Consider the following 27,855-nt stretch of genomic DNA (forward strand, 5'->3'; position numbering starts at 1 on the left):
CTGCAGTATCTACCATAGACTAGAAAGTATGGACTAGAGTCTGTGTGAATCCTTCCCCCTTGTGCTGCATCATGTGTCATTATTTACACCTATACATCGTGAGTGCAAAGTGATGCGGGAAGCTATGGGACATGTTTTACATGAACTTTGCCGAAGTGTGAATGACAGTGCAAGGTGTGAGGTGCTATGGAGCAGATAGGGAAGGAAGGGGAAGGGGTACAAAGAGGAAGGGAGGAGAAAAAAGGAGGTAGAAACTGGGATTTAGAAAAAAGGAAAAGAGGTGACAACAGGGAGTGACTAAGACAGAGAAACGAAAGGGAAGAAAGAAGGAGAAAGTAGCTTTCTGGCTGAAAATGATAATTTTTGAAGGAAATAAACTCGTGGGCCATGTCGAGGTAACCTGTGGGCTGTGTCTGTTTCCCTGAGGACAAATAGCAGTGGCACACTTTGTGCCGCCACTACTTGTCCCTGGGGAAAGCCTGTGCCATGCATGCTCTGGTGTGTGGCAGGTTACCCCAGGTGCCTTAGCAGCCTTCCCCGGGGTCTTGGGGGCCTCGGGAAGCTGTAGCCACAGCACTCCTGCAGCTGGGAGCCTGGCCGACTTTGGGCTGCCATGTGCACTGCCCTGCTTTTTTTTGCCTTGAGGTTTTTTTGACCCTTGGATCTCCCAGGGCCAAACCCTGCCCCCCTGTGCTGCGAGCTAGCACCATGACACATGCCTGCATGTGCAATGCGTGGCACCGTGGACGGGTCTGCAGCACTACAAACTGCACGCTCGTGCTCATCTGGACGTGGCTGTGGTGGTTAAAATATCCCATTTGTTCATTATAAAATATTTTTAATGGGATTTTTTTACAAAATTAAAACATCAGCAAAAATAATTGATCTTTTTGATCCACTTTAATAACGGAGACATCACAGAAAGGATGAAGTAGGGAAGAAGTGTGATCCCTTTGTCAAGAGGACACTGGAGCAACCCGACCCAGGTCAGGACAGAGGGGACAGTGTTATTGTGAGGTGGCCTGCGGACACATGGAACAAGCTGGGGGCTTCAGCGCATGCACCAATGAGCATGTGCCCACCTCGACAGACAGATTGACATCTAACTGGACTCCTCTCTCATTTCGAAGCTGTTTCCCCCAGTTGAGAGTTGATTCGTGTGGTGAGATGGAGCATGTGGGAGGGGGGCTTCCCCGGCCTCTGACTGTGCTGCTGTTCCTTTGGGGACAGAGAGGGACGCCAAGGCACAGGAAGTTACTTGTCCTGTCCGTTTCCATTCATACATCTAGGCAGCTTCATGGGTCTGCATCCATCATAACCACCTCGGCATCCTCTGAGTTGAAGGTGTTATTTGGGTTCCTCTGCTTGCTGCTGATCCACAGTTGCTTTTCTCTTGAGCCTCACCTCACTCCCTACCCTGTATATTTTCTTTGTCCTTATTCTACACGTACTTGCCTCGTTTTCAGATCCTTTCCTCTTGCTGAAGGGTAGCCACTGAGATATGAGGGTATGAGCCTGGCTGGCAGGCAGAGCATGGCTCTGGGATATGGGGTTATTAAGCACTTGCCTAAGGTGAGAGTGGGGGTGGGAGGATGGTCTTGACCTATTGGGGTTGGGAGGAGATGAGTCCTGCTTTTCTGGGTTTAAAGAGAAGATTGCATTGGGAAGGGTTTTGAGCTACTTAGTTGTTGAGTCAGAACCTGACCTGCTGGGGCAGGCATGGGAGAAGCACCCTTCCCTCTGGGCAGGACCTCTCATTCAGACATATGAAAAGACAGGGGAAGATCATAAAGCAAAGTAGACAGTAGCATTTAGGGAAATTAATGTAAATGCACTCCTCCCCACCTCAGAATAGGCAGTGAGGCCAGTGTTATTCTGTATATTGTCTTTTTTTCTCCTCTTGGCTTTCATCCTTGCAATGGTATCCATATTTGCTACCTACAGTCACAACATATTTGTCTTTCTCTAGATGTCTCACTTACAGAGAAGCCTTTATTCCCAATAATTTTCAGATGTACTATCCTTATGATTTACTCCCTATTGGTGTTTATCTCATTTTTCCTAATATTACCTTTGTCTCAAAGAAACCTCCTGTGTTTTAGAGCTACTCTCGCTCTCACTCCCTGTAGCCCAAATTTGTCTTCGTTTCATATTTATTTCAGTATTTGTCGTCTTCTCCCCATGTAGATTGTATTCTCAGGATTTATTTCTTTTATTCTCACAATCTATACTGGAATACAGCATGGTTTTTTCCACCCTTTTCTCTGCTCAGTCTTTTATTTAATATTTAAGTGTCTGGCTTTATAATGCTTCTCTTCAAGCTGGGCTTTGGAGGGGAGTGGGGGAGATTTAAAACAAAGGGTGGGGTATCCTAGATGTCTGCGTTGTCTTCCTAGCTGTGCCATTACCATGACACTGTGAACAAATCATATGACGACAGGTTTCCCTAAAGCTCAACCTCTATTTAGCTAAATAAGTGAGCAGAGGTGTTAGCATGGCAAAATGAAGGTATGTGTGCATCTCATGTAGGCAACACGAGCTGGTTTTGGCATAGCTATCATAGGTAAGAATAGCCGTGAAGACATGACGGTACAGACTAATGAGCAAAGGGATTGCAGCTACATAGGATCATAGAGGACTGAAAGGCACTTTACAAGGTCATCTAGTCCAGTCTTCTGCTCAAAGCAGGATCATCTCTGACTCCACCATCCCAGCCAAGTGTCTGTCCAAATTGCTGAAGTTTCTGCCACTGAATTTTCACTTCTATTATTACCCACATTTGCTAGATTAAAACTAGTGCAGTCACGTCTGTGCTATACTCACATCTTTACTTTCTTGTCTAGACATACCTTAAAAGTAGAGCTGAGGCTCTGGGCTCTTTTGAAAATCCATCTGTAATGACCTGATTTCCTGAAGTGCTGGGCATATGTAGGTCCATTGGAAGCTGCAGTGGGAGGCTCTCCCAATGTTGAAGCTCTTCCTTTCTCAGGCCTCAGGTTCTCCCTTTTATGAAATGGGGGTAAGAATAGACCATGGTGAGGACATGGTCATGTAATTAATCCCTCCCTAGTTCGACAGCCTTGGTGGGGGGGATGCCGTGATATGGGGCACTTTCACAACTTTGGACAGAAAGCCTCAGAGAGTTGCTAGCGCAGGGTGGCCATCCCCTGGCACGTGTATGCAAGCGGCACAGGCAACTGCTGCATGGAAGAGGTTCCCCAAGTGCTCAGTAAAGGGAGGTGCCAGAATGAAGGCAAGGGAGCCTGAGCCTTCAGCTACATGGAGCAGGATGGGGCAGGACACTGCTGTGAAAGAAGAAGTCAACTGTGACCACCCAGAGCCAGGTTAACTCTTCTCAGGCCCTGGAGCTGCTGCTGAATTCGGGCCATGGATCCTTGTTCACCTCATAAACCTGAAGCAGTTGTGGGGCCAGGGAAAAGTTAACTTGGCTCTTAGCAGTGACACCTCTCTTGCAGCAGTGCTCCACCCCATTCTGCTTCACATGACCAGAAGCTCCATCTCTGAGCCCCGGGGCTCAAACTCTTACCATGTATGTGTCTGGGGGGTGGGGATCAGAGCGGTGTTTGGGGAGCATGACCTGACACAGCACTTGTTGGTCGTATTTGGTGGTGATCCAGGGAGTAACTGGGCTGCTGTCTTAAGTGGGAAGGAGGTGAGCTATTAAGCAGGTTGCATATGGAGGTGGAGATGCAGAAAAGCTTAACGTCAATTGGGAAATGTAAAGGAACTGTCAGAGCCCAAAAGAAAGACAGGAAGAGAACACAAGATTTCTCTGTGGGTATTGACTTGAGTTAAGGAAGCACAGCCGATGGATGAGAAATATCTGGCTTTACGTGTACCTTTAGGGATTGGGAGTATCTTTTAAATTTGTTACTTGGCAAGTTGGGTTTATTAATAAATAAAGTTTAAAAAATGTGAAAGCCCCTCTCAGTCCTCAGACTTAGTCGCTGGCCCATAAGGTGCCTCTTTAGTTTCCTCTGTTTCCACTCTGTTAATATTCCTGATCACCTGTATGGGCTGATGAGCTGTGTAGTTCTTACAGCCTGCTTACCTGCCCTCTCTGGAGAGAAGACCACTTAGGGCACAACACTGCTATTGCTGGTGCTACGTGGATACTTATGACTCCTTGCTGTTTTTTTACTGATAATGTTTGAACCTTGGAAGCAAAATCAACCTAGAAGCTGTGGAGCAGCTGCTTGATGCATGCAATGGCTGGAGCAGCCCATCCAACTGCATCAGGCCCATCACTTACACCTTATGACAGTGTCTTGGCTGCAGTGACATGACGTACGGTGCAATTGAAAAAAAAAAGTGTTTTTTTTCCTGGAATGCACACAGGAGGCAGAGAGGCAATGTGTTACAAGGAGAAAACAAAATCATCACCACATTTAATACACCCCAACCTGACCTGCCACAGACTTGCATGCCTTGTCTTAAAGAGATTGTTTGCTTTCTTACTCTGGGAAATGGTACCACATCACTCTCCCCCACCCTCATCCCTTTACTTACTTCCTATCCATCTTGCAATGTCATTCAAAATTGCCCTCTGGGTAGCTCTCTATAGACTCTCTCTGCTGTATTTCTCTGACCTGAAACGTTCTCTCCACCCCATCTCCTGTTACTTATGCTTCTTGAAACATGTGCCACACCTCCTGATTTTTACCCGGCCAGTCCTGGCTTTGAGAGAACTATCTTAAGAGCACTGAATTGCTTCCCAAATGATTCTAGGGATTAGGCCCCTGCTACAGCATGAGAAAGGCTTTTTCTTGCTCTTCCATGGGATGACATGTTACTGAAATCTGTGATGGGATGAGCTTGTGTTCACAATGTCACAATGCAATGAGATGATGAAGCCGCACATTGAAGGTATTAAGAAACTGCTAAAACTGGATGCTCCCCATGTTCAAGGAACAAATATATAGCTTCCCTCTTTGTCTGGGCCTTCCTCACCTCTGCTATAACTATCTTAGCTTTATACTTTGTCTCAATGGGCTTAATCCTGCCAGGGCACAGAACAACCTGGATCCAACTCAGAGAAACACCTAACTAGAAGCTTAACTTTTAGCACAAGTCTGCCCCCGCAGAAATCAATGGAACTACACACATGCTTAATGTTAGTCATGTGCTTAAGTGCTATTCTGGCTCAGAGCCAAATTCTTATTAATAATCACTTGATTGGTAGAGCTGGTCAGCAATATTTCACATCTCATGTTCTTCTTGGAAAAAATGTGATATTTGAACTGACCATAACAGGGCAGGGGGTCAGACTTGATGAGGGAGACTATCCCAGTATGAGGGAAAAGGGAGAAAGGAGCCAAAAATCTCCCTTGGCTAAACAGGGAAATCCAGGGGAGCCTAAGGGCAGAAAAGGAGGCATATAGACAATTGGGCCTAGACAGGTTACAGGGGTGGGTGGATGAGAACAGGATGGGATTCAACACCGACAAGTGCAAGGTGCTGCACCTGGGGAGGAAGAACCAGCACCATCCCTACAAGCTGGGGACTACCTTCTTGTCAGTGCAGAGGCAGAAAAAGATCTTGGAGTCATCATTGATGCCAAGATGAACATGGGCCGGCAGTGTGGGGAAGCAGTCAGGAAGGCCAACCGCACCTTGTCACGCATCCACAGATGCATCTCGAGCAGGTCCAAGGAGGTGATCCTCCCCCTCTATGCGGCACTGGTCAGGCCGCAGCTGGAGTACTGCATCCAGTTCTGGGCGCCGCACTTCAGGAGGGATGTGGACAGCATGGAGAGGGTCCAGAGGAGGCCACCCGCATGGTCAGGGGACAGCAGGGCAGGCCCTATGAGGAGAGGCGACGGGACCTGAACCTGTTCAGCTTCCAAAAGAGAAGGCTGAGGGGGATCTAGTGGCCTGTTACATACTAGTCAGGGGGGATCAGCAGGCACTGGGGGAGTCCCTGTTCCCCCAAGCACTGCCAGGAGTGACTAGAAATAACGGTCACAAGCTGACAGAGGGTAGATTCAGGCTAGACATGAGGAGGCGCTACTTCACTGTCAGGGCGGCTAGGATCTGGAACCAACTTTGAAGCTAAGTGGTGCTGGCTCCTACCCTGGGGGTCTTTAAGACAAGGCTAGACAATCACCTTGCTGGGGTCGTTTGACCCCAGTACTCTTTCCTGCCATGGCAGGGGGTCGGACTTGATGATCTGCTCAGGTCCCTTCTGACCCTGCTAACTATGAAACTATGAAACTACAGGCAGTCGAAGCAGGGGGAATCTACCAAGGAGGAGTATACCTACTTGGCACACACTTGCAGGGAGGCAGTCAGAAAGGCCAAAGCAACTACAGAGCTGAGGCTGGGAACACAAATTAAAGACAACAAAAAGTCTTTTTTAGGTATGTAGGGAGTAAAAGGAAGGTGCAGGGCAGCATAGACCTACTGAACAAGGAGGAGCAATTAGTGACAGACAGAGGGGACAAGACTGAGCTCTTCAATGAGTTTTTTGCCTCTGTGTTCCTGAACAGGGCTCAAGATAAGTCTCCTAATGGGCTCCTAGATGGGCATCAGAGGGACACCAGCCCACCAACTGTTGACATTGACTTGGTGCAGAGTCACTTGGATGGACTGGATGCGTTCAGGTCGGCAGGCCTGGATGTGCTGCATCTGAGAGCACCGAAGGAATTGGCTGGTGTCATGGCAGAACCGCTGGCACGGCTGTTTGAGTGCTCGTGGCACTTGGGTCAGGTCCCAGAGAACTGGAAAAAGGCCAGTGTGGTCCCTATTTTCAAGAAGGGGAGGGAGGAAGATCCAAGTAATTATAAGCCAGTCAGTCTCACCTCCATCTTTGGAAAGGTCTTTGAAAAGATTATGAAGGATCATATTTGTGAGAGTCCAGCGGGAAAAATAATGCAGCATGGCAACTGGCATGGATTTGTAGCAGGTAGATCATACCTGACCAATCTGTTTTTATTTTATGACAGGGTCACTAAATGCTTAGATGCAGGAGTAGAGGTGGATGTTGTTTTGTTGAATTTTAGCAAGGTCTTTGGTACAGTATCTCATCCCCTTCTCATAAATAAATTAAGAAGCTGTGACTTAGATGTTTAAACAGTCTGGTGGGTGGTACATTGGCTTAGCAGTCGCACCCAGAGAGTGGTAGTAGACGGGTCAGTGTCGACCTGGAAGGATGTGAGTAGTGGGGTCCCACAGGGTTCGGTCCTTGGACCTGTACTCTTCAATATCTTCATCAGTGACTTGGATGTGGGTGTGACGTGTACTCTGTCCAAGTTTGCAGATGATACTAAATTGGGGAATGAAGTGCACACTCTGGAGGGTAGGGAACTGGGACAGGTTAGAAAAGTGGGCAGTACATAATAGGATGCAGTGCAACAAGGACAAGTGCAGAGTGCTGCACTTAGGGTGCAAAAATATCCAGCACACCTACTGGCTGAGAAGTGACCCTCTCAGCAGGACAGAAGCGGAAAGGGATCTCGGAGTCATAGTGGGCTCCAAGATGAACATGAGTCGTCAGTGTGACAAAATCATCAGCAAAGCTAACCACACTTTATCATGCATCAGCAGATGCATGACAAATAGATCCAAGAAGGTGATACTTTCTCTCTATGAGGCAGTGGTCAGACTGCAGTTGGAGTACTGCGTCCAGTTTTGAGTGCCGTACTTCAAGAAGCATGTTGATAGACTTGAGAGCATCCGGAGGAGAGCCACTCATATGGTTAGAGGCTTACAGGACAAGCCCTATGAGAAGAAACTGAGGGACCTGGACCTCTTCAGCCTCCACAAGAGAAGGCTGAGAGGTGATCTTGTGGCCACCTACAAATTCATTAGGGGGATGCAGCAAAGGATTGGAGATGCTCTGTTTACCAGGGAGCCTCTTGGGGTAACAAGGAACAATGGTCACAAACTGACAGAGAGCAGATTTAGGCTAGAGATCAGGAAAAACTTCTTTATGGTAAGGGTGGCCAAAATCTGGAATGGGCTTCCAAGGAAGGTGGTGCTCTCCCCTACCTTGGGGGTCTTTAGGAGAAGGCTGGATAGGCATCTGGCCGGGGTCATCTGACCACAGCACTCTTTCCTGTCCAGGCAGGGGGTCGACTCAATGATGCACTAAGGTCTCTTCTGACCCGAGCATCTGTGAATCTGTGAACGTTCTCATGGAAACATTAGTTTTCCTTAGGATCCCTTGGGTCAAAATGCAAAAAACTGTCCCAGACTAACCAGTCACCCTGTGGTAAAGGCACTCACTTGAAGAATAGGAAACCTGAAGAATAGGAAACCCAAGTTTAAAGACATGGTCCACCTATACACATGCAGCAGGGCTGCTCTGACATGCTGTAATTACAGTGCATTGGAACAGACTCTATTAACTTGTGTATCAGCACCCCTGTGCTGAAAAATGGCAGCAAGAGCACTTCAACTAAAGCTCATTTGATGACCTTTAGATATAGTGCCCCCGCTGCCATAGGCGACTGGTAGAGGGGACACAGGGGGGGAGGGGCATGTGCACCTCCTGAGATTGGCCCCCAAGTTGACACCACTCAAAATGGGGCAGTTTTTTTTGCTGCGTGGGCCAGTGGCATGTTGGGGGGGGGAGGTGCACTAACCCATGGCACAGAAGTATAAGAGTGGATATGGGGCTTTTGGCCCACCTCCAGGCCTGACCCCAGGCCTGACCCCAGGCCTACCCAGAAACTGTGCCCCCCCCCCCCCCCACAGACTCAGGAGGCACCATTCACCCCTGCCTGCCACCTTTTTTCAGTGTAGGGATGCTGATACATGAGATGTTCCAGGTGCTTTAATTAAAATGGCTCTTGGAGCTATTCTGCTTAAAGCAACTCCATCCCCCTCCCCTGCCCGCCCCTGGAGCACATGTGTAAATGCCCATGCTCTGCCTAACTTGGCCAAAAGACTTGAACCTGCATCTGCCCTACTTTGGGGGAATCCCTTGAACAATGAACAAGTCAGCCTCTATAAAGATGAAGTTACACATTACACTTAGACACATTACACTTAGGAGGTGGAGAGTATCAGAGATGCCCCAAGTGACCAGGGAGCCAGTGAACAGGGACAGCAAACAGGGAAAATGGCTCAGGGGCTGGGGGACATGACTTCTGAGGAGAGGCTGAGGGAACTGGGCTTATTTAGTCTGGAGAAGAGGAGACTGTGGGGATTTGATAGCAGCCTTTAATTACCTGAAGGGGGGGATCAAAAGAGGATGGTGGCAGATGACAGAACAAGAAGCAATGGTCTCAAGCTGCAGTAAGGGAAGTTTGGGTTAAATATTAGGAAAACTTTCTCACAAGGACAGTAATAAAGAACTGGACCAGTCTACTTAGAGAGGTTGTTGAATATCCATCCTTGGAGTCTTTTATGACCTGGGTAGACATAGCTTTGGCTGGGATGAGATGGATGGGGATGGTCCTGCTTGGACCACTAGGTGATCTTCTGAGGTCCACCCCATCCCTAATTTTCTACAATTTTACAAGAATACTAAATCTGTGGACTGTTAAGTGGTATTAAAGTGAGAACGTGCTGTGAGCAGTCACACATTACAGGTTAACACCATTTCTTCCCTGATCAGTTCTGACTTGTCACTAGAGGGCTGGGAGCAGGGGAATGGCTAGAAACAGGACATCTGCTCTGGAAAAGCAGGTGTTAGGAGCAGTGCATCCTGGGATGTTGGAGGACCACAAATTGCTAGTTTTACCTCCATGGAGCAGACTGAAATTACCCCAAGATCACTTACCATAGCTTTGCACATCACCAGGGGTCTGCAGACCATTAGAGCATCCTTGGCACTGCTCTAATGTATACTTAATCGCCTATGGTGCCAGTGACACCTGCTTCTCCCCAGCCATGCCCCTCATACTGGGGGCTGCTATGTGGTGTGGGGAGGAACTACTTATGTGAAGGTTCTCCCTATGCAGACTATCCCCCATAGCTAAATCCACTAGCTTTATGGCTCCTTTGCATCACAAGAGTCGCACAAAGGGATTTCCACAGGCAATTACGAGTAAAAGAAGCATAGTCCTTGCTCTGCTCCTACACATAGGGTGAACTATACCTTAGCAAACTCCAAAGGCAACTTGAGTTCTGCTTTTACATTTGTGGACCTTCTCTTTTTTATTGAGCTTTCCAATGCTAAAGACAAACATGTTGATGCAATCCCTGCAGAGATGCAATACCTCATAAGGTGTCCATACAGCTAATTGTCTTCCCCCACTACTGGACACGTCTACACGTTCATTGTGTAGTTAGTTATAATAGGTACTATCTTAATGCACCGTAATTGGCACTACTGCGCATTAGCACAGATAAATGCTTTTGAAGTGATGCTTAATGGATTCATCTAGTGCACATCAGCACATTAGCATAGTTTTTGCCAGCCGCACTAATGTGCAGTGGAATTAGTTCAATGGGCATTAAGCGTTTCATGTAGATGCACCCATTGAGGGAGAAATTCCTTGTAGGAGTTGAGCTCTCCCAATCCCGAGGGACATCTTCTATAGGGCTTTCCTTTTATTTTCATCCTTAAACTTTTTACCTTCATGAAATTAAAATCATGCTTGTCTTTTTTTCTTCTCTTGGCAAAATGCAGCTTCCTGGGAAACCTTTCAAATTTTTGGCGTGTGGAGATGAAATAAAGTATGTCTCAGCTGCAGAGACAAAGCAGGCTCCCTTTTGTACCAAGGAGGTGGACAATAGGAACTAAAACTGCAGATGCCTTGTTTAATGTCTTTTTAATTTAAACTGTGGGAGGAGGCTGAGATTGTGGAGGTTTTATTTAATAACTTTTATTACCCCACTTGTGTTTTTATTTTCTGGAAATAAAGATGTCTCCCTGTTTTGATGGTTGGATCTTTCTGAACACCCCTGAAGCTTCCATATAATCTTTTCATACGTATTAAAAAACCCCTTGCATTCTTCTTATATGGTAAGTAGCCTCCCCTTACATCTGTCTCTGGTTGAAATTTTGGCCTGTTTCACCGTTAAAGACTGCAGCCACCTTAAAGGAATTCCTGATAAAGGAACGGACGTGCTGGATTAATCACATTCTCCACCCCCTTCTCTGCACATATGCACACCCTCAGAGGATCAGAAAGATGGCAGAAATAAAAGCGCGCATGGATGCAAAGGAAGCCCTGATGAAGCGACAGGCTTGTCAGAAAGGGAAGACCACCCAGCGACACATGTGCATCCTCTAACAGCTCCAGCTGGGGAACAGGTGTCCAGGCTCCTGGTTGCCAACCCACTTCTGTCATTGTTATTTATGCGTGGAGGCACTTGGAGGCATAAAGCACCTTTTTGCTCTTTGACCTAGCACCTCTCTGAGGTGAGTAATCATCATCTTGTTAAATGAAGATCATTTAACACAAGAATAATCATGTTAGCATGAAACAGAGGTCCAACGAGCTTAAGTGAGTTTTCCAAGGTCACACAGTCATTCGGAAGCAGAGCCAGTGTTAAGGCCATTTAAAGCTCCTGAGTCCTAATCTGCTGCCCAGGCCACTAGACTCTGGCCATCATTCCTCATGTTGTGTGCCTAGGTCAGGCATTTAACTTCTCCGGCCTGATTTTCTGCTCTGTTACTCAGCTCAGAGGAAGCATTGTGAAGCATAATTGATTCATATTTGCAAAGGATTTTGAAATCTTCGAATGGAAAGTGCTACAGAAATTCAGATTGTTGTTAAGAAAGCATTAGAATCCCGGAAATGAAGGCCTTCTCACAGCATAGCACTTTGATTATAAGAGCCCTTTTCTGTACGGCAGCCAGCTGCATCCTGGAGATTCAGGGTAATATTTTCCAAAGAGTCTATGTGACTTAGCAGGATAAGTCCAACTTTCAAAAGTGACTTAAGCCATTTTCAAAATAGAAGCAGTTAATAGGTATGCATTATGTCAGCAGAGCACTCCTAATATTACCATAAAAGCTGCATGTTGTACTGCAGTAGTAAATTTCCCCCTCAACTCCAAGAGAAACAGGCAATACTAATGACAGTGCAATGTTGCTGCAATAGCTATGTCTACGCTGGGGGCTTTTGCAAGCACGGCTGTTCCCATCAGTGTCTGCACAACCTTCACCCCCAGAGACCAGCTGGCAGGAGTCTGTGGTGAAGCCCTTGGTTTGGTCTTGATGAAAAGCATGGTGGATGCCACAGCTGGGGACGGCCTCATCTGAAAATGGCACTCTTAATTCCTCCATCGTTGACGACCTTTGAAAATTGCCCCTTACTATCAAAGTGGCACAGGGCCATGTGTTGTTCGTTGTCATTAGAGATGGGGGAAGAACATAAATGTTAAGGGTCAGATTTCTGGATCACACTCTAGCAAGTTTGTCCAGGGGCCAAATTCATCTACTTTTTAAAACAAAAACGAACCCTAAAGGGCATCCATTTTTCTTCAGAACAGGCTGCTGGAAGCATGCCCTCTTCCTTAGCAGAGCAGCAAAGAGTGAGATTAGCCACCAAAAAAAAAAAAAAAATCATCAGAGCCCTCCTTAATCAAAGCACTTGAAAGAACCTGACATGAAGACACTGTGCTCCCAATTTATTACTACAACAGAACCACAGCGATACTAATGAAATGGCAATCTGATGAAACACAATGGGCTATTTATGGAAGTACTGCTGGCTGCACTGTGGGACGCACAATAGGACTTGTAATGTAAGGGAAGGGCCATTATATTCCTAACCTTGTTCTTGTCCCATCACCATTATTAGATCAGGTGGGGCTGGAGTGGCATGGGCACTAAGGCACACGGTTGACAGCGCAGAGGTCACAGGTTTGTAGGCTACAGCAGACGTGCTCAAGGCACAGCCATGTCAGACTCCAACAGATCTGTGAATTTTGCTAAATACCTCATCACAAGGACATGAAAAAGAAAAGGGGAAGGGGAAGAGGAAGGGTGGGGGGAATCAGCTCCATTTTCCAAACCGTGAGAGATCTGGTTTTAGAGGATCTCTCATGAACCTAGAGAGATGGGGTCTGGGATTAGCTTGTATGGTCCAGGGGTGATGGAGGCTGGGGGCTTTCAGGGCCACACTTGATAGAGTCTGAGGAGCCTTCACATATTCTGAGGAGGGAGAGTAAAGAGGAGAAATATCTAATAATAAATAGCAATCTTTCTTCACACAAGAGGAATTTTAAGCAAATAAAATATTCTAAGATACTCGCCTGCAGATCCACCTTTCCTCCCACACCAAATACAGGCGCTGCATGGGTCTTTGGGAGACAGGCTCTGGGCAGGGAGGCCCAGACTGTTACAACAGCTTGCTGTCACCTTCAGCAAATTTTTTGTCTAGCTTGTGCTGATCTTCTGGTTTATAAACCAACCAGGGATGAGGCGAGCTCTATCGGGGAAGCTCTACACAGCCCCTCCTAGGAGCGCTGCTTCCTATGCCACACACATTCAGCTGATGGATGGCAGCAGCGTCTCTTTTTTCTGTGCAGTCGCACGGAGTTACATCTTCAGTGCCAAGATGGACACAGAAGACAGAGCACAGAAGCTGCCATACCTACGAGGCCTGGAACTTGAACAGCAGACATGCAAACTAAGCAGCCAGCTACTAATGCACAAGAAAGGAAGATGAACAGGTCTGCATGAATACTGTGACTCATCAAGCTCTACAACTTATCTTGGTTGAATGTTAATTCTTGTTTATATGAGAGGGGGAAAAATCAGGGCAGATATATTTGTGCAACATCTGGTTTAAATTTGCGTGGAGGGATGAACACAACAGCTGTTTTTCAAATTCTAATAAGGTTCCTTGTTCAGTGCTCAGACAGTGTAATTTCTATGTAATGTTTCCCATTGCCTTCTCTCCCTGATTCGTCTTTCAGAGGGGAAAGCAACACAATCTTCAAAGCAAACTCCGATATTACGCATGCTGTCCCTGTGCTGTCTGCTGCCTCACCTTTGAACAGAGTCCTGAGAGCAGGAGCCCTTCCTGAAAGAAACTTAAAGGAGTTTAAAACACTGATGGCACAGCATGTATCAAAGGCTTTGCTCTGCTCTGCAGGGATCGTGATTCCAATCCCGCTCTGGTCAGGATTAGCTGCAAAAAATATATTTTCATTAAACGGCTGTTAAGGCCCTAAAATAAAATAATTAAAAAAAAAAAAAGAGACACAGAAACCTCAAATTATTACTTCAGACAAAGTTACAATCCAAGTCTTTGTCCCTGATGCTGAAAAGCAGCTGCGGGTCCAGCGAGGCTCACGGACCGCTCCAGCTGGGCTCTATTTGAGACCGTTTCCTTTCTTCGATGCCTATACTCTTTGAGAAGTAAATAAGGTAACTCTCTGAAGTCATTGCCACACCACTTGCATACCTCGGTCTTTAACATATTCCTCCTCACAATAACCTGGGAGGTAGGGGAGGGGCATTATCCCAGTGGTACAGCTGGGGAACTAAGCTCAGAAGACCTTTGTTAAAGAGAAGACTTGAACCAGAATCTCCGAAGTCACAAGTGAGTGTCTCAGCTGCTGGACCCAAGCAGCAGCCTGGGTGTGGGCTCCCATGAGGATGCAGGATGCCAGCGGCCAAGGCAGAGCTATTTCTGGTTGGGCCTGTTCACGGGGCAGAGTAGGCATCCCTCTGCTAGTGCTTTTGCACAGTCGCAGCACTACAGACAGCTCTCAGGGCGCAGACAGTTCTATTTGTTATACTGATTGGCCCCTGGAAGGCACTTTAGCTCTGTGCCCTGACAGAAGAGCATGGCTGCCCAGGGCTTTAAAAGTGCCCAATCCTGCAACAATCTCAACTCTCATATAAGGAGGGTTCAGATGAAAGCATCTTCGTTAACATCTCCCCCCATACTGAAGATAAGACAGGACTGGAGCTGGGGGAAGGGAGAGGAAGGGGGTGGGCTAGGAAAGAGCAGCTGCAGACACGCAGCCGCTCCAGGCAGGGGTACCATCCTCCAAGCCCCCGGATCCAACAGTGAACGCCATGATTTGCAGTGGGGAGCTGCACGTGTGTCAGTGCCCTCAGAGGGCATGTGGGGGAGGAAAGGGCCATAATTGTCTCCCACCGAAGAGCTAGAGACTGGAGACAGGAAACTATATCTTTTTTTACACAAGGGTTCAAGAATGGCAGCTGAGAAGCACTGTCCCTGCAGCGTCCCCATGGACAGTAGGGCTGTGCAAAGCTTTGGGTAGTGATTCGATCTGGAGGAGATTTGACCCAATTCGGCAGAGTCTCTGAATCCAAATCCAATCAGGGGACCAATTAAAAGGTCCGAATCAATTCAACGCTCTCCGAATCTGATTCGGAGAGCTTTCATGATTCAGGCAGTCCCTGGGGGCTGCAGCAGGGAGCTGGAACTGGACTCAGAGCTGGTAAGTAGGGGCGGAGAAGAGGGGAGGGGACCGTAGGGGGACCCCTGCCAGGCCCCGACCCCCACCTGCTCCCCCTGCTGGCCTGTGGCTGCCCCTACCCACCCCAGCTCTCGGCCCTTTAAAGAAAAGACCCGGTGCTCACCAGGTGCTGCTGGGCGGGGGATGATCCCTGCTGCCCCTCACTGCCCCACGCTGAATGGGAGGCTCTGCAATCACCAAATTGAATCACTGTCCCCTGAATACTAGCCTCTTTGCACAGGCCTAGTGGGCAGTAAATGGGCCCCGTCCCGTGAGGAAATAATGTTTGCACGACACTGAAACACAAGTGAACATTTTCTAGAGCTGGCTGAACCAATATGGCTACAGTTCTCGTGGATTTCTTACGTTTTTAAGAGACAAAAATGAAATGTTCATTTTGATGAACAGTTGTTCAAGCCTTTTTGACCACGTCCTTATGCGCAGGACTAATTAGACGCGAGATGAGCCATTTTAGCTAAGCAGAGTCCAACGGATTTAGATCAAAATAGGGGAATAAATCTTTCCCTCCCAACACAGGCAGGATTCAGAATGCTCCTGCAGGCTTGGAAAAAAGCCTTCAAATAATGTTGTTGCCTGTTATTTTTCATTTCGATGCTAACTGTCTAAGTACTCACGTGAGGCCGAGCTTTGCAATTTCAGAGCACCTGACACACACAAATGTATTCTGTTCTGTTCATATACTGCCCCTATAAACATAGCGCCTGAGCACCTCAGATTGCATTCATCCTGACAACACATCTGTGAGGTACGGAAGTAGCATTATGCTTATTTGGAGGTGAAGTCTTTCTGAAGTCAAACAAGCTTAGGGCCAGAATTTCAAAGGCACTGAACTCCTTTATCCATACCTAAATGAAGCGGCAAAGTTTTTTAAACTACTTTGCATCCCTGAATGGGAGCTGTTGGGGGCTAAGCAATTTTTAAATAGCAATAGCAATAACGATCTTGATATTAATAATAATACATGAAACAAGGACTGTTCTCCCACTGAGAGTAACTCATTCTACAGACAATAAGAGAAACAGAGACAAAAATGGGTGGAAAAAGAACTGTATCGAGAGACTTTTCAGAAGGCTGGTGAAAAGGAGGTGGCAAATTACTGGTGTAAGTGTCTTGTCGAAGGAGGATTGAAACGAGGAATTCTGAGTTTAATTCTGGCTGCAGAGGAAAAGGCTATTCACACGAGATCCGTTAAAGCAAAGGAAGATGGCAGGAGACACGTAAGTCCAGAATGCAGAACATGTGGCCAGAGGCCGGAGGCTGGTAGTCATACTGTAAGTGGACGCACCAAATAGGCCAGAGATGAGTCTGTAGTACAGAAGGACAAAGCTGGCAGCATGGTGCATTGGGCACTCTACAAGAAGTATGGACTACGCAGAGAGGAAAAGTATTGTATTACCTCCATAGTCCAGACAAAATTAGAGAAAATAAGAGTGTAAAAATATTATGGGGTTTTTTTAGCTGTTATTGGCTACGACATATGTTAGAAGAATAGATATTGTGTTTGTAGAAAAAGGAAGAGGAAGAGTGCTTTGTCATGGGTTTTTCTTTTCCATTTTCATTTGAAGACTGACAAATATGATCAGGTACCGCAGGGACTGAAGAAAATCTGGGGCATGAAATATGTCTAGCGCCACTTGTTTGCGGTGCATTGGGATCTCATGATGGGGGGGAATTACAACAGCACTGCAGAAATTGAAAACTGAAAATTGGCTCTGTTGTAAGACAGAAATCCTTCAGAAACCAATACTGATGGGTGCTTTTTCAAATACTGAGGAAAGTGGTAACAGTCTAAACTCTCAGCTGGCCTAGTCTACAGTAGGTTCACATTTGTTACTGTGCTCTGGGTGGGGGAAGGCTATAACAATACAAATAATAATCTGATCACTTATTTGGATGCCTACATGGAAGCTCTTTTGAAAATATGGCCCCGTTTGACTTTCTCCAGGTCAGAGGTGGACACTAAACTAAGGTCAAGTCTAGGGCCAAGTTCTGCATCAGTTCTTCCTCAGGACCACTTTTTGCTTTTCATGCCATGGGAGCTGGCACTTTCCCTGATTAGGCACTTCTGTAAGCCACATTAGACACCTGTGTGCATCATTATATTTGCTTAACTGGCCCTGAACAAATCATTTTTGACTAAAGAATGCATGTAAACTCTACAGACATGACAGGGAAATCTTGATGGCTCCCTCTAACATTCCTCATCCAAACTGCAGCCAAGCAGGGCTCTTTCTCTTACAGGGATGGGAGATAGAACGGTACCATCGTTTTGGGCTGCCCAGCGGCATACCCCACCCTTTACCCATCTTAATTTGAACCCCCCTAAGAGTTTTAATTCTAAAACTGAGCTCTGACTTCTTACACCCAGGAGAGGGGAATGCTGACTTCTTCTTTCCTGGTGTCCTGAGCATGATAAAACCTAACTCAGATGCATGCTTTATCATGTGAAGAAAGTCGGCCCAGATTTAACTAACATAAATTACGTTTATTTATTTAACAGATCTAATTGTCACGTAAGTTTGTTGAGAATTCTTAATTAGGGCCTATAATGGATGACAAAGGCTAAACATGACATATGCTGCCATTAGTGCTTCAGTGATGTTGGGGTTGCACAGAACCGGGCTGCATTGGAAAAGCAGACAAGAAGTATAGTAATTAATTTAGTTCTGAGGCTTTAAGCACTTTGAGGCAGGGTCTGGCTTTTTGTTATGTGTGTGTACAGCATCTGGTTCAGTAGGTCCTGACCCATGACTGGGGCTCCTAGGCACTACTGCCAATCAGACACTAATAAATGATGACAAGTCTCTGGAGGTTGAACAGTCCAGGGCCCTACTTAAAGCTCAAAGCACCTTACAGCAGCACCCATGAAGCTGCAGGTCTGTTTTCTGTTCTTATTCCAAGTCCTATTCTAGTGTCTTTTGGCTTGATTCTTAGTTACTCCAATTCTCTTCTTGGCGTAGATCTACAGACTTGTTTCACTCCCGTTCGGAGACAACCAAGGTCATACTCCACCCCTGATTGTGTCACAGCAGGCTCAGGGCTGCTCTACCTTGTTTTTTTTTTTCCCCTCATAATCCCCTTTGGGCTCTGTAAAACAGAGAACAGTCATATCACAATGAGATTTAGTCACACTTCCCTCCCCAGTATGCCTCTAATTCCCCCTTTCAGCCAATGATGGGGAAAAGGTCTGGTATACAGCACCTTAAACAGCTCTACATTGGCCTGCATCTACATCCACTGGCCTTCAAGCTACTCTACGCTGCCAGAGGCATGTATAAGAGCATTAATGGACTCAATAATCCAGCCCTTAGTATGCCTTTCTAAGTTGGTGGGGGAAAATGAGAATCTAGAAGGACACTGCTGTATCCTGGCTGCCCTTCTGAGCTAAATGTAAATTATTATCCTACCTGGACTTTACAATAGCGTCACGCTGGTGTGATGCTATAAATATGGTTGAGAGGACACTTCCATTATAAGTCCCTTTTTTAGGAACTTAGAACTAGAATTAGGCCAAGAAAAGTGAGAGAGAGAGAACTGGGCTCTAATTTGCAAATCATTTGTTAGTATTTTCATGTAGAAAATGAGCAAGTTTGGTTCTCTTTGAGGTTTAAGTCACATAGTTGCTGACTGTGAGCAGTTGTGTGATTTCCAGATACAGTACCCATGAAAAAAAATGTATCAGTGCTCATAGATAATAGCAAGAAGGATGGTTTTCCCAGAAATCATACTGGCTCATACTAGCAAATGAGGTTTTTTTACCTTTTATTATTGTTCAGGTTAAAGTGTTTCAGCCATCAAGTCAGGAAGCATGAACAGCTAGGTGACTTAAGTCAGGAAGCAGGGAAATGGGTGGCAGTACACCAGCTACACAGCATAAATGATGACCCATATGCTTGTAAACCTTCCTTAGCATCACAGTTATCCAAACAGTTCAAGAAATCATTTTAAATAATAAAACCAGGGATTCCTAAGCCAAAGAGAGGCCGAATGCACAGGGTGAGGTTGGACTTGAACAATTAGCCCACTCTCTTGCATCAGGAGGAATAAGAATAAACAGGCCACATGTTCGTTTATCTTGGTCTCCCCTAAGAAAGTGAGCAGCAAAGGTAAAAGCTTTGCTGCCTAGTACTGTCCAACTGTCCAGAAGAAGATCACTACTCAGTGATGAAGCAGAGAAGGAATTTTGACATAATAATAGTAATAATTGAGAGTATCAGAGTGGAACACACTTTGCATAGCCAAGTTTTGAAGTTAATTTGCAATGGGCAGATCATTAACTACAGCGGCCCTTTTAATTATGACTGCAGGGCTTGCTGTCACATCCTAGATCAGCACCATAATGTTCTCTTAACACAGACAAGACTTTTCCAGGCTTCATTTCCTTTAGAGCAGCAGCTGTATTTGTTGTTGTACTCCGATCACAGACTGCCTCTTTGACCAATGGTCCCTTCTTTTGTTTTGTTTTTTTAACTATGTGTTAAAATTTAACTATTTAAATTTTTAAACTATTCCACTTAACTATGAACTATGAACTATGAATTGAACTACGTAGATTTGAATGTTGGAAAATCTTCTTGGTTTGTTTGATTCAATTTGGCTCTGGAACCAAACCCAAACTATTGACCCATTCTTTGAATCAGTGAACACTTAACATGGTTTTGTATCTCAATCTAGTCACAGTTGACTTGGACTTGCTTAAGATATAACCCTCCAGGTGCACCATCCAAAGTTTAAATAATCTAATCCATGAAATACCAAAGATTAATCAACAGCCATCCCATCAAGCTGTTTAGTTGAATAGCTTGTAAAATCTACACTGGAGTACTGCGTCCAGTTTTGGGCTCCACAATTCAAAAAGGATGTGGAGAAGCTTGAGAGAGTCCAGAGGAGAGCCACACGCATGATCAGAGGTCAGGAAAACACACCTTACAACGACAGGCTGAGCCATAGGGCTCTTTAGCCTGGAAAAGCGCAGGCTCAGGGGTGATCTGATGGCCACCTATAAGTTTATCAGGGGTGACCACCAGGATCTGGGGGAACGGTTGTTCACCAGAGCGCCCCAAGGGATGACGAGGTCGAACGGTCACAAACTCCTGCAAGACCGTTTCAGGCTGGACGTAAGGAAGAATTTCTTTACTGTCTGAGCCCCCAAGGTCTGGAACAGTCTGCCAGCGGAGGTGGTTCAAGCACCTGCATTGAACACCTTCAAGAGTAAATTGGATGCTTATCTTGCTGGGATCCTATGACCCCAGCTGACTTCCTGCCCTTTGGGTGGGGGGCTGGACTCGATGATCTCCCAAGGTCCCTTCCAGCCCTGATGTCTATGAAATCTATGAAATCTATGAAGCAAAGGATAGTCTTCAAATTTCCCATGAAGTTGGGGGTTCCAACAATAATGGGATATGGAGTCAAATCTTGCTTGAGGCCTGATTCTCATTCGCTTAATGCAAATCCTCAGTTAGTCTACGAAAAATCAGTGCAATTATAGTGGAGAGAAATATCAAGCAGAGCTTGTGGATTGAGCCTTCCCCTGCAAAATACCTAAGGCTATGCCACTTTGCTCAGTCAGAATCAGCCTTGGGGGATATTCTGAGCCTGTTGTCTCAGCTCCTTCCCCTGCACTCGCCAACCCCTAGAAGACTTGGATGCTCCAGTGCCAAGAAGGGACTTTGCTAGCTTAGGTTTGCAAAGCTCTAACCGACTTGACAAGGGGTTTGCCATGTGCAAAATCAAACCATTCCTTTTTCATCCCCCCCATTTGTACATCTGAGGCCTCAGAGGTGGCTATCTCCATGTCCCCTAGAGCTATTGCAAGTGTTTCCAGTACAATTTTGTTCAAACTTTTACTCCCAGGGCCACCTCCATCACTAAGCAATTACATTTGGCTGCTCCCCTCAGTGGTCATTTAAGACAGGCTTCACCACCGCGATCCAAATACAGCAAAATATTTATTAGAAATGGAAATGGTCTGCTAAGAGAAAGTTTTCTTTTTCCCTCTGCCTTACCTTGAAAGCATCGTTTGCACTGTCTCATTTGACCTTGGAAATGTGTAGCGGGCTGGACAAGAAAAAGTCCCATTTTCTCAGAGTGTCATCCATTACTCAGCCGAACACACACACAGCAAGAGACGATGATGAACAAAAAAAAAAGGAAGCCTCAAAGAGAACACAAATTAAAATGACTGAGATCCAATAACGAGAAAATACAGTCAAGTTGTCTCTCCAGTCCCCCAAAGGGAAATCCATCTAATTATACATTTTGTGCCACTAGTTTTTTATTTCTCTAGGTGGAAGGTGGGGGTGGGGAAAAGAACTGAAGGGTGACAGTTAAAACTTTTTTCTTCCTGTCTCCTCTTTCCCTTACTTGTGTCTTGACCTCTGCAGTTATCTCCAGATTTATCAGCAATACTAGATGGCTTTTTTCACATCAGTAAGCACCATCCAAAATATAACAATCAAAAAGAATCAGAGAAAAATAAATCAATGTCCACAAACAAAACGGCCAATTCTGGCAAGCACAATTTATTCATAAAGAAAAATTCCAAACCCAACAGTGCACAGGGGAATTTTGCTCCTTTTGAATCCAAAATGCCCTTGACTTGTATGCCACTGTATTCCAGCCAAATGCACACTGTTCGCTATTGTTCAATCAGTGCCTCTGTACTCTCACTCTTTCTCCCCCTCAGTCTTAGAAAAGGATTTTTTTTTAAACGAATGCCATATGATTGCTATCCTAATTAATTTAAGGTAGCAATTAGGAGGGGGCACACCCAACAGATAGCAGGAAAGGTGGGGGAGGAAGGTGCCTCCAAGTTATGTCTGCACAAACCACGCCATGGTGAATGCCTGATGCATCCTTCTGATTGTTCATATCATCACTCCTCTGAGGTCGTAATCATGCCTTGGCAGAAGCCACATTAGCAAAAAAGACCTCAACGCCACTGCTCTGAAGTCTTTCCAGTATTAATTGCTTATTTTTCCCTCAGGGAGATTATGCTTCCTATCATGAACCAAAGACGGTTTGTTTTGGTCTCTGTCGCTCTCTCTGTTTCCATTTTAAATGAGTTTTAATTTTAATAAATAAGATTGTTTTCTTTCTTCCTTTGTTTCTAAAAGGCCTAGCCACTTTCATTAGGAGCAGTAAGAGAATGGAGCCCGGAGGTGGCTGCGGAGGGCACACAAGTGCATGTTGCAAGGGCAGCTTGAAGCTACCTCTGGTTTCTTCCGTCCCATGCCCCACAGGATAGTTTCATAGTTTCATAGTAGTTAGGGACCTGAATAGATCATCTAGTCTGCCCCCCCGCCACTGGCCGGAGCACATGCTGGGATCACACGACCCCAGACAGGTGCTCATCCAACCTCTTTTTGAATTTATCCAAGGTAGGAGCGAGGACCACTTCCCTAGGAAGCTGGTTCCAGATCCTGGCCACCCTAACAGTGAAAGAGTGAAATAGTGCCTCCTTATTTCTAACCTGAACCCATTCTCCAGCAGCTTCTGGCCATTGTTCCTCATCATCCCAGGGGCTGATGGGGGGAATAGGACCTTTCCTATTTGCGGCTGATCTCCCCTAACAAGTTTGTAGGCAGCCGCCACCAAATCCCCCCTTTCTGCCTCTGTGCTCACAAGGGGGGAGCTGCCCAGCTTGTATGTATGCTGTGGTTTCCTTTTCCCCAGGTGCAGCACCCTGCATTTATCTACGTTGAACCCCATCCTGTTACCATCTGCCCACTTCTGTAGACTGTCTAAATCTAATTGCAGCCTCTCTCTGCCTTCGAGCGTGCCTACTGCCCCTCACATCTTGGTGTCGTCAGTGAACTTGGACTACATATTTTCCACCTCTCATCCAAGTTGCTGATGAAGAGGTTGAACAGTGTAGGCCCCAGGACCGAGCCCTGGGGGACCCCACTATTCATATAGTGTATGACCTGTCCACCACCACTCTCTGGGTGCCCCCCATCAGCCAATTTTTGACCCATCCAACTGTGTCGGCATCAATGCCACAGTTGCTCAATTTCTTAATGAAAAGGGGGTGAGAGACAGTGGCAACGGTCTTCTTAAAGTCCAGAAAGACTATGTCCACGGCGACACCATCATCCAGGGATTTAGTTACCTGGTCATAAAAGGCCATCAGGTTGGTCTGGCAGGACCTGCCGTTGATGAACACATGGTGATTTCCCCTGGGCATGATCTCCCCTTCTGGCCCCTCACAGATGTGATCCTTGATAATTTTTTCAAGGATTTTTCCCAAAACTGATGTGAGGCTTATGGGCCTATAGTTTCCTGGGTCCTCCTTTCTCGCTTTCTTATAAATGGGGACCACATTAGCTAGTTTCCAATCTCTGGGCACCTGGCCTGTGGACCAGAATTGCTCGTACAGCCAGGCCAAGGGCACAGCAATGACCCCTGCCAGCCCTCTCAACACCTGTGGGTGGAGGGCATCAGGGCCCGCAGATTTAAAAACATACAGCCCTTCCAGAAGATCCCTAACTACTTGTGTGCAGATCCAAGGCCTGGCAGTGCTATCCCCAAGATTGCGCCTACCTGTGGTGGGAGAGCGGTCCTGGTCCCTGTCCAAGAAAACAGAGGCAAAGAACTTGTTAAAAATGTTGGCTTTCTCATCTCGCATAGCCACAAGATTAGCAACTGAGTGTAGCAGAGGCCGTACATTACCCAGTGCCCTCTTCTTACTCCCAATGTATTTAAAGAAGGACTTTTTGTTGTCCTTAATCCTGGTCACGATAAGTTAGAGGACCTCAGGGCTGCTGCAACAGACTCTTATTGTGCATTGGCCTAATAACAGGAAGCAGTAGCGTGTGCCAGCAAAAACCCTGCTAATAGCCTACTGCGCACTGTTATTAGGCTAACGCACAGAAAGCATTACTAAATAACCATGCTCTGGCACTACTGCACAGTAACTCTAGGTGCTGCGCTTTTAGTTAGTACTTTACTAAGGAAGTACTAAATTAAATGTACAGCATCTAAAGTGCATTCATGAACATGTAGACGTGCCCAGTCAGAGCCTCTGCTCCTCTGTGCAGCATGTGACTAAGAGCAGAGGCATGCACAACACATAAGGGCACACTTGTTTGTTGTAAAGAAAAGCTCAGACTTTGGCTAGCTTTGAGTAACCCACAATAATTTAATTTTCCTGATGCCAAATGATGCACCTTCCATCCTTTACAGTATTGTGGTGACTTTAGTCCAACAGGAAATTTGTGTATTGACAGAACTATATCTTGAGAGCACTAAAAAAACAGCTTGCCAAACTCGACCTTTATTGCCATCCAAGAAACACCACTGACTTCAGTGCATTTGAAGAGGGAATGCCATCTACAACAGACAAAACTGGGGATCCAGAAACCTGGACTGTATACCTGGATTTTCCCCTGATTTGCTGTGTGACCGTGGGTAACTCACTTCCCTTCTACATGCTTGTCCTACTTACTTTTGTCACGTTTCCTTGGATAGACGGTAACTTCTCCAGGGCAGCGTCTGTCTCCCACTATGAGTTTCTGCAGCACCTTGTATGACAGAACCTTGTTGTTGATTGCTTCCTCTTGGTGGTATTAACACAAATGATTAAAATAATAATACAAGTGAGAGGAGAATGTGGCCTGTTTGCAGTTGAATGGATGGGTAACAAAGTAAAATGAATGTGACCAAATGTATGCAGTTTTTATATCTATGTATGCATTTGCAATGGTGCAAGCAGAAAGTCTTGAAAACCTGCCTGCTCTGGTGAGATAGCCAGTAAAATTCCTTGCCTGAAGCAATGTTAGTGCATTGGGATAAATGTTGAATAAAGCAGCTGAGCTTTAGGACATTTATCCACTCTGACCATAACATCCAAATCCTTTTGAGCTTTGCTCATTGCCTGCAAAGACTGAGGGCTGCATCCAAGAAAGGAACTAGGGGCCTACAAGCTGGGCACAGTGATGTCTAAATAGTAGGCTTCCGGTGGCCAGTGCAGAATCTAAAACCCAGAGTTAAGGGCCTGGCCTTTCTCATACAGTGCAGGGGTAGAGGTGCCTCAGAAAGATGATCCCCAAAAGGTTTTGTACTGAATGAGCTGCTACCAAGAGCTGTTCCATAGGAAACACTGACTGCTGAGGTTGCCTGAACCTGTGCTCCTCTCTGGACCATCACATTTTGAGTCAGGGCTTCAAGGGAGGCTCCTTTGCCCATTTCAGAGCCCAAGGGAGTCCTCCCCTAAGGGCAAGCACCTGCAAATATTCTTTGAAAGAGCTGAGCAGGGTTTACTTTTGTAACATGCAGCCGCCTTCGGACTTTTATATTGTAACCTCCTGGTGTAGATCGTTTACCAGACAATGCTGAGAGCTGGCTTGAAGCTCTTGTCATCTCAGGAAGAATCAGGTCCATAAGTCCCACCTCCCAAATACATGACCCAAACACCAGGCTATGGACTAAGTTGGGTGGATCCAGCATTATTTCTGATGTTTATCCCGTGATGGTCTATAGCAAACAGGCCCAGGAGTGGGGACCAGAACCTAGGACTCCCCACCTCCAAATTAGTGCCCTAGTGCTAGGTTATAGAGTCGGGCTCATGTCATAGATGTTTAGATTTAGATTTCATAGATTTCTAGGGTCAGAAGGGACCTAGTAGATCATTAAGTCTGACCCCCCCAGTTCTTGCTCAGTCCCCTGATGCCACATCTCTTCTATTATTTGCAGCTGACTAGAGGCAAGGTGCCCTGTCCCCAATGTTTCTTCTGCATTTTGCATGAAATGCTCATTGGATAAAATAGAAAGATGACCCTGAGAGAAGGAACACCTTAAGTCCTGTTTTAGCTGCCCAAGTTCAAGCTCTAGAAAAACAACATGAGATAACAAGGGGAAAGTCAGAGACTCTCAGCCCATCACTTTGATGTCCTGTTCCTGTTCACTGTAGATGACTTAGCATAGGCTAATTGTTTAGATATCCTTCCCCACTTCTCTGCTCCATTACAGATTCACCTTCTGACCCCAAAGAGCATCTACAGTCCAGTCCTGAACAGGGGTCCTCTTTCCAAGTGCCTTCTCACACAAGTTAGTCACTCCTTTTCGGGGTTGAATGATGACTGGAGGTGAATTTGGGCAGAAGAAAGGGACCAGGTGGCTGTTTTTTGCCCCACCAGGCATCATTTTGCTCCCCTTAGCAATACATCTCTCTTTCCTCTTAGTACTAGAAGCTGTGGCTACACCACTCCACCTCCAGCTGAGTAGGTGGAGAGATCCAGAGCTGGTCCAGGGCTGCATCAGGGCTGTGTCCTGGATTAACTGGGCAGTAGGACTGTGCCTCTGCCAAGGTCATTCACCAGGTGCCGGGGATGCAGCTTCTTTGCTTGTTGTTGGGTGAAGGAATAAAATCATTAAAAGAAGATGGGAAGCAGCCTGCATAGGAGAGCGAAGCTGTGGATCAGGACATCCAAGGAAACATTGACCACATTGCTGTAGTAGCAATCGACATTCTTCTTTTTGTTCGCTTTTGCTGGTTTTGAAACAATAGCTTGTCCATTGCCAAAGGATATGCATTCCCAGCCCAGGAATGAAGCTGTTTTATATAACAGAATAGCCCTTGGTACAGTTGCCATTGAAGCAGTCTTTGTCTTCATGGTAGTTATAATAATTTATAAAAAGACTGGTGAGCATGTGCTACTCTATGGAAGCCTACTAATTGTCTTGGTTGGATTCTTTATTTTATTACCGCAGGAGCGGGGAGGAGGGAAATTATCAAATATCCAATGGCACGATATAAAGAATTTCAAGAATAACTTTCAGTGAAATTCATATAACTTTATGGAATATATAAACAGCACAGCTACAGTTCAGTCATACAGAAGAGCCATAAGGAGGATGTCCTGTTGTGCAGTCCTGGTGCCTGCACACACTTATGATCTATCTCATGCATTATATCACCTTTGGTGTATTGATAGGATTGGCTACCCAGCCTGGCATGTTATGCCCCATTACATTCTTATAGGATATTATATATGTCCTATACTTTGTACATGTCCTATATTTTATACTAAAAAATTCTAGGACCAAAACCTCAGATTGTATATATAGGTTGGCTAACTGCTTCAAGAAGTGGAGCACATATACTTGGGCCAGTGTTTGTAACCCAGAAACACATTTACTTCAGGCCACCTTAGGGATTCAGCTTGATCTTCGGAATAATTGTTCCAGCTCTTGTTTTTCAAAGTTGTATACAAAAGATGCATTGCAATTTCAGTCAGATATGGGAGGATGCAAGAGTAGAATTTTATCTAAATGGAAGGGGAAACCACAAAAAATTGCTAAGAGTCCCTTAGCGATCCCATCTCATCTCATCTCAGTACAAACCAATGTCTGCCAAGGAGCAGCCCAGAAAGGAAAGGTAATGGCCATGCAAAAAAGTCAGATCATCAGGCAAAGGTCTGGTATCCCTTAATGAGTCAACTGAAGATTCTGGTATCTGTTTTCTTTGGTACCATGG

At 45.9% G+C, this 27,855-nt stretch overlaps 1 pseudogene; it reads left to right on the top strand.

The window, feature by feature from the left end:
• The first annotated feature begins 2,583 nt into the window (after window positions 1–2,583).
• Window positions 2,584–27,638, top strand: LOC149853408 (major facilitator superfamily domain-containing protein 8 pseudogene; annotated as a pseudogene).
• The last annotated feature ends 217 nt before the right edge of the window (window positions 27,639–27,855 follow it).

Source organism: Crocodylus siamensis, chromosome 14 (assembly GCF_052110815.1).
Source record: "Crocodylus siamensis isolate JL-2025a chromosome 14, ASM5211081v1, whole genome shotgun sequence".
Lineage (NCBI taxonomy): Eukaryota > Metazoa > Chordata > Crocodylia > Crocodylidae > Crocodylus > Crocodylus siamensis.